At 49.9% G+C, this 7,423-nt stretch overlaps 1 non-coding gene across 1 annotated transcript; it reads left to right on the plus strand.

The window, feature by feature from the left end:
- The first annotated feature begins 1,571 nt into the window (after positions 1–1,571).
- LOC129401514 (small nucleolar RNA SNORA72) lies at positions 1,572–1,708 on the plus strand. Its single transcript, XR_008628399.1, has one exon. It is a non-coding gene; the product is annotated as a small nucleolar RNA SNORA72 (small nucleolar RNA).
- The last annotated feature ends 5,715 nt before the right edge of the window (positions 1,709–7,423 follow it).

The raw sequence follows: 7,423 nt of genomic DNA on the forward strand, positions 1-7,423 counted from the left end.
GATTTCAGGAGGCTTATAGCCAATTAATTAAGCAAGCTAAAAAAATTGGAAAGGGAGGGGCCACACCTGACGGCACTCCAGGGTAACTTCTGGCTCTACCTGGAGGGCATCTGCAGAGACCTCCAGGTAGACCGGGGCTGACCACATGCAAGGCAAGTGCCTTGACCCATGTGCTGTCTCTGCAGCCAGCCATCGACAACAGGGGTTTCAAGTATTATGTTTGTTTGTTTGGGCCACGCTGGTGTGGCTCAGGGCTTCCTCATGGCTCAGTGCTCAGGGATCAATTCTGACAGTGCTCAAGGGACTATATGTGGTGCTGGGGATCAGACTGGGACCAACCGTTTGCAGAGGTACCATCTGCCTTAGCCCCTGAACGATCTCTCTGGCGCACCAGCACTTGTAAGAGCTGATTTTCCCCTGGGCCTCCTTGGAAGCCCAATTGTTCTCTGTTGGAAGAATTCTTGTCATTGAGACCAGGACTGATCTCTCCAAGGGGCCCAGGAGATAACAGCAGGTCAGAGGGGGTGCTGCTGGGGGGTGTCTATGAATTTTTCAGTGGTCTCCCCCAAAATGTGTGTAGACTGGACATGTAGCTCAGAGATAGAGCACTGGCCATGTGTGTGTGTGTGTGTGTGTGTGTGTGTGTGTATGTGTGTGTGCATGTGTGTGTGTGCATGTGTGGCTTTGGGATTGATCCCTGGCACCACAAAAAATACAGATTGAGCTATGAAAACAGGCCCAACATCGGAACCACCACCACCAAACCTCTGTGCCATCAAAGGAAATGAAAGTATACTCCCATGTCCACTCTAACTGTTTACACAGACACTCTTTATTTTGGCGAAGCAAGATAGTTTTTATTGAAACTTACTTAGAAACCTGTGAGGGGTGAGAAAGGAAGATGTGTGTGTTCAAGAGAGAACACGGGGTGTCAGAGCGAGTGTACACCAGGTCGAGCGTTTGCCTTGCACACGGAAAACCTGGGTTTGATTCCCAGCATCCCATATGGTCCCCCGAGCACCTCCAGGAGTCATTCCTGAGTGCAGAGCCAGGAGACACTCCTGTGCATTGCCAGGTGTGACCCAAAAAGAAAAAAAGGAGAAAGAGAGAGAACACAGGCTTCTCCAGAGTGGGAACGGGTGAGCAAAGAAACAGACAAGCATGCAAGTTACATGTTCAAGGGAGAACAGGGCTGAAGAGCAAGCCCAGACAGACACACTTTGGTGTAGGATACAGGAGCGAGCTGTATCATTTGAAAGGGCCTTTCCTAGGGGCGTTGGAATAGAAGTGTGTCGGGAAGACCATTCCCCGCTGATGATGCTAACAGGGACCTGTCAGATCAGAAATCATGCAATTCAGATTCAAACCATCCAATCCGGAGGCAAGCAATTCTAGAGAACTGTCTCTGCAGACGGTCTTTCAAAGAAAATTCATGTTGGGGTCCGAGAGATAGTACAGCAAGAATAGGCGCTTGTCTTGAATGTGGCTGACCCTGGCTTGATCCCCGACACCAGAAAGGGTCCCGGGGAAAGACCCCCAAGTACAGAGCCAGGAAGTAAGCCTGAGCACTGCTGGGTGTGGCCCCAAGCCAAACAAAGTCAGTTTAAAAAGAAAATCATAAACCTTCCCTGTAATAAGACCATGCACGTGTTCCCAGGCCTTGTCTTTTACCTACCTAGGTCTGGTATTAGAAATGCTGGTGAGGGGCTGGAGAGATAGCACAGCGGGTAGGGCGTTTGCCTTGCACACGGCCGACCTGGGTTCAAATCCCAGCATCCCATATGGTCCCCTGAGCACTGCCAGGGGCAGTTCCTGAGTGCAGAGCCAGGAGTGGCCCCTGTGCATCGCCAGGTATGACCCCCCCCCCAAAAAAAAAAAGAAATGCTGGTGATAAATGAAGAGAAAAGAAAAAGAAAATCATTTTAATACACAAGTTGAGGCTGTTCTTGATGAAGTGCTCATGGTAGGGCGTTTGCTTTGCATGCGGCCGACCTGGGTTCGATTCCTCTGCCCCTCTCAGAGAACCCAGCAAGCTACCGAGAGTATCTCGCCCCCCACGGTAGAGCCTGGCAAGCTCCCCGTGGTGTATTTGATATGCCAAAAACAGTAACAACAAGTCTCACAGTGGAGACGTTACTGGTGCCCGCTCGAGCAAATCGATGAGCAACGGGATGACAGTGACAGTGATCAACAGAAGAAAGGGTTCGACCCAACAGCCAGATGTGGGGACTAGGACCCTGAGGGTCCTAAAGGAAGGGCCCCAAGACAGTGCTTGCTGGAGGTGCCGTTCCTGGGGTCTCTCTGCCAGCCTGTAACTTGGAGCTTCAGGTTCTTGCTTCCTTCCCCAGACACGACAGCAGGTTTACTTTGGAGGGCAGCCCAGGAAGCAGCGTTGCTCAGAGCTAGACAGTTGGTGGGAACTCACTCAGGATTTTCTTTTTTAAGTTTTTCTTCTAGGGCTGAGGTAGGTATTTGGTTACACATACTTAAAAAACAAAACAAAACAAAACAAAGTCCATTCTAAAATATCTCTGGCGGAGCTCTGCGGCGGCTGGGTGGGGTTGGCTCTCCCCGTTTCTACTCGGATCTGTTTTCCCTGACAAGATTCTCACACCTTCCTCTAAGGAAACTTTATTGGACCACTTTTGGCAGGTTGTTCGTCATGAGCAATACAAAATTCGTTGTTTTGGCTCCGCTTTGGGGGTCACGGTTTGGGATTTGGGGTGGGAATATTTGAAATATGGTGGGAAGGTACAACGTTGGTGGGATTGGTGTTTGAATATTAAATGTAATGAATTATTGTGAACAATTTATAAAAATAAGATAAAAATTTTATTTTTTGCTTTTTTGGGTCACACCCGGCGATGCTCAGGGGTTACTCCTGTCTCTGCACTCAGGAATGACTCCTGGCAGGGGACCATTTGGGATGCTGCGAATTGAATCTGGGTTGGCTGCTTGCAAGGCAAATACCCTACCCGCTGTGTAATCGCTCCAGCCCAATAAAAGAAAATTTTTTAAAAAAAGATTCTTTTTCAAAAAGAGCAAAGTGGGGAGGGGCAGTGAGACCCAGGCTCCCTCCTTCCCTCCTTCCCTCTTTCCTTCCCTCCTTCCTTCCCTCCTTCCTTCCCTCCTTCCTTCCCTCCTTCCTTCCTTCCTTCCTTCCTTCCTTCCTTCCTTCCTTCCTTCCTTCCTTCCTTCCTTCCTTCCTTCCTTCCTTCCTTCCTTCCCTCCCTCCTTCCTTCCCTCTTTCCTTCCTTCCTTCCTTCCTTCCTTCCTTCCTTCCTTCCTTCCTTCCCTCCCTCCTTCCTTCCCTCCTTCCTTCCTTCCTTCCTTCCTTCCTTCCTTCCTTCCTTCCTTCCTTCCTTCCTTCCTTCCTTCCTTCCTTCCTTCCTTCCTTCCTTCCTTCCTTCCTTCCTTCCCTCTTTCCTTCCTTCCTTCCTTCCTTCCTTCCCTCTTTCCTTCCTTCCTTCCTTCCTTCCTTCCTTCCTTCCTTCCTTCCTTCCTTCCTTCCTTCCTTCCTTCCTTCCTTCCTTCCTTCGCTCCCTCCCTTTTATTCGACTGAATAGTGAAACAGATGTTTTCTTCTCCATTTTTTCCTTAACTATCGAAGACTGTACTTAGCGCTCCTAAGAATATTGTGACAACTTCCTGGTAAATTCAATCTTTAAAATATTGGCTTTTGGCTGGAGACATAACTCCGAGGGTCGAGTGCATATTTTTCCTAAGCAACAAGCCTGTGTGTAGTCCCCAGCATGGAGCATTACCCAGCACTGCTGGGTGTGGCAAAAAAAATCAAACAAACAGAACCCATGTGCAGTGTCCCTCTTTATCTATAGCAGTGTTTTTCTTTTTCTTTTAGATAGCCAGCAGGGTTTATTGGGGTGGGCCAGGGTGGGGTGAGGAGCTGGGACTCAGAAGGGGCAGTCCCGGGCCTCTCAGGAATGTAGCCACGACTGTCCCAAGGCGCGTGATGAATAGGGTTGTGACCCCACGGCCACCTGGTCACCCGGGATGGGCTGCTTTTCAGGCACGAGTCTCAAACTCTCCCGAAATAAGCTTAGTCTCACTTCTTGGAGATGTGAGGCTTCAGGCCGGGAGGGAACTTGAACTTGACCTGGTGCAGTGTCTCAAACACACGCTCCGTGGTTTGGGGGGGTGGGGTGGGAGGTCTCAGGGATCACTCCTGGCTCTGGCTTCCAGGGACCATCTGGGGTCCTGTGGACCATCTGGGGTGCTGGGGGGTTATTAGACCCAGGTCGCAGTGGGCAAGGCCAACGCCTTAACCTCTGGGCTACCCCTGTGGCCCCTTGATCACACGCCCCTGCCCGCAGCTGGGTGAGGATGGATGTAGTGACCTGGTCAGGGTGGACCCTGGGGCGCCCACATATGTCTTTGCCTACTTAGATCTTTGGGGATCTCCAAGTTGGTGAGAATGGGGAAGAGGGTTGGATGCCCATCACAAGTGCCCATCTGCACAAACTGCCCGAAAGCCGCAGACCCTCCCAGGGGCAACCAGAGCCCACCCAGCCACGGGGAAAAGACCCTTGTCAGGCTCCAGCAGCTGCTGTCAGCCATTCTGTTTTATGTTACTAACTGTATCACTGTCATCCTGTTGTTCATTGATTTGCTGGAGCAGGGACCAGTAATGTCTCCATTGTGAGACTTGTTGTTACTGTTTTTGGCATATTGAATACACCACGGGTAGCTTGCCAGGCTCTGCCATGCGGGCGGGATGCTCTCGGTAGCTTGCCAGGGCTCTCCGAGAGGGATGGAGTAATTGAACCCGGGTCAGCCTTGTGCAAGGCAAATGCCCTATCTTTTTTGCTTTTTGGGTCACACCTGTCGATGCACAGGGGTCACTCCTGGTTACTCTGCACTCAGGAATCACCCCTGGCGGTGCTCAGGGGACCATATGGTATGCTAGGAATCAAACCCGGGTCGGCCCGCATGCAAGGCAAAACGCCCTACCTGCTGTGCTATTGCTCCAGCCCCCACCCGGCGTTTTTTTAAGCCAACTTTTTAAAAAAATCACCTTTTTTTTTTTTAATCAACTTTTTTTTTAAAGAGATTTTTGTTTCTTTTCTTTTTGATTTGGGGCCACACCTGGCGATAGGTTTACTCTGGGCTCTGCACTCGGTGGTGCTCCAAGGACCATATGGGATGGCAGAAATGGAACCTGGTGGCTGTGTACAAGGCAAGCCCCTTACCCACGGTACTATCTCTTTTACTTGCTTTTTTTTTTTAAAGTCTAGATATTAATGGTTGCCTATAACATTTTCACAGATTAAGTAGAACTTTGTGAACTCTTTCCGATCCTGATTTGTATACCACTGAAAAGCCACGTATGTTAACTACCCACGATATATTTGAGCTAAGTCAGTAGTTATTCCTGTTGGATACAGCGAGGGCCTATTTGAATGTGTCCACACAGTTCCTTGTTCTGGATTGCTGGCTACATTCCTCTCCTTCTATCTGCAATCATTTTCCTCTTCTAGAAGAATGTTTTACTCTCCCCTGGGTGGAATGATGCATGCTCTCGCGTTTCGCTTGTCTAGCTATATTTTTATGTCTCCTTCATTCTTGAAAGGCATTTTTATTGGAGACGTCTAGGTTGTCAGAGGTTTTCGTGTGCTTTAAAGGCATTATTGTACTTCTCTGAAGACTTCTCTGGCTTCTGCTGACCCTTGTTCACGTCCAGGGTGCCTTTGCAAGGAATTTGTCTCTCTTCTCTCTCTTTGTGCTTGGACCACACTCACTTCGGTGGCGACTCTTGGCTCACTGTTCAAGGTCACACATGACAGTGCTCGGGGGAGTCTCCAGGCTCTGTGCTTGAAGGTTTTCTTGGTGGTGCTCGGGGCATCAGGCAGTGCCAGGGGGCAAAGCTGGGTCTCTGGTACGCAAAACTGGCACTCCGCCTGTCAAGCTATTTCTTTTTCTTTCTTTTCTTTTTTTTTCAATTTATTGATCACTGTGAAATAGCCCCCTACAAAGCTGTTATAATTAGATTTCAATCATACACCCATCCCTCCACCAGTGCACATTTCCCAGTACCAGTGTCCTAAGGTTCCTCCCATCACCCTCCACCCACACCCCCTGCCTGCCTCTGTCACAGGCGCTTTTTTTGTCAAGCCATTTCTTTGGCCCTGTGGTAAGCAGTCTCCCAGACGTTGGCAGTGCTCTTATGTAGAAAGGACATTTTGGTTGATGGTTGTTTTTCTTCTTTATATATTTTTTGGGGTTTATTTTGTGTTTGGGGGCCACATCCAGCAATGATCAGAAGTTATTCCTGGTTCTTGCACCCAGGAATCACTCCTGGGTGCTGGGGGTGGGGGTGGGGGTGGCATATGGGATGCTGGGGATAAAACCCGGGCCAGCTGCATGCAAGCCAATGGCTTACCCTCTGGACTCCGGCCTTCCTTTTTTAAATACATTTTCATGTCTTCCAAATTCTCTGTAATACTTTCATGTTACACTTATAGTGAGGAAACAAGGTCAAGCTGACACACTACAAAAAATAAAAAAGAAAAAAGAAAGAGAAAAAAGAATATTTGTCAGGAAAGCAATGAATGGAGCCCCAATGGAACAAATAGACACTGTTCTATGGTTCTGACCCACGGCTTGTGGAAAAACTCCGATGTCAGGGAATACTCTTTTTCGTTTGTTTATTTGAATTTGGAGGCATCCCTGGCGGTGCTCAGGACTTACTCCTGGCTTTGCACTCAGGTTTCACTCCTGGAGCGTTCAGGGAACCGAAAGAGTCAAACCGGGGCGACCACGTGTAAGGCAAGAGTCTTACCCCCGTCCTGTGTCTCTGCATCCCCTTCTTTCTTATTGAAAAGCATCTCAATGCAGCCTCCCCCGCTCCGCCCCCCCTCCTCGCCCTTCTTGGGGTCCCCAAAGCATTCACCAGAGCACACAGAGACTCAGGAGAGTTGATTTGGCATCAAAGGAAAGTTAGAAATCACCCAGGGAATCTCAATGCCGGGAAGGGACCTCCCTCCTAAGAATGTCCTTTTCTGGAATATTCCCCGTGACTCCTTGCCCCTTGTCCCATTTGACCCCCTGGCGCCTGGCAAGGCTGCTCCCTTGGTCTTGCTCAAATCCCTCGCAGTGACAGGTTCTGCTCATTTTTAGGGCAGCCCGGGCCACCGCAGGCTGGCTCTGCCCGTCAGGAGAGCGGGCAAGCGAGCAGCTGACGCCCGCGCCGGGGCATGTTAAGGTGAAGTTAATCAGCAACGGGAAGGAGGCCCCTGCCCGCTTCCCCCCCTGTCTACCCGCTGCCATCCTGCCCGGCCTCGGGCAAAACTATTTCTGTTGGCGCAGTGACGCTGTGGTCGGCTCGGCTTCTGTTTGGTAAACAGAGATGGGTGGGCTCAAAGTGTAATTTCAGGCTAGGGTTCTGGGGCCACAGGCAGTGTGTGAA

Source organism: Sorex araneus, chromosome 1, assembly GCF_027595985.1.
Source record: "Sorex araneus isolate mSorAra2 chromosome 1, mSorAra2.pri, whole genome shotgun sequence".
NCBI lineage: Eukaryota > Metazoa > Chordata > Mammalia > Eulipotyphla > Soricidae > Sorex > Sorex araneus.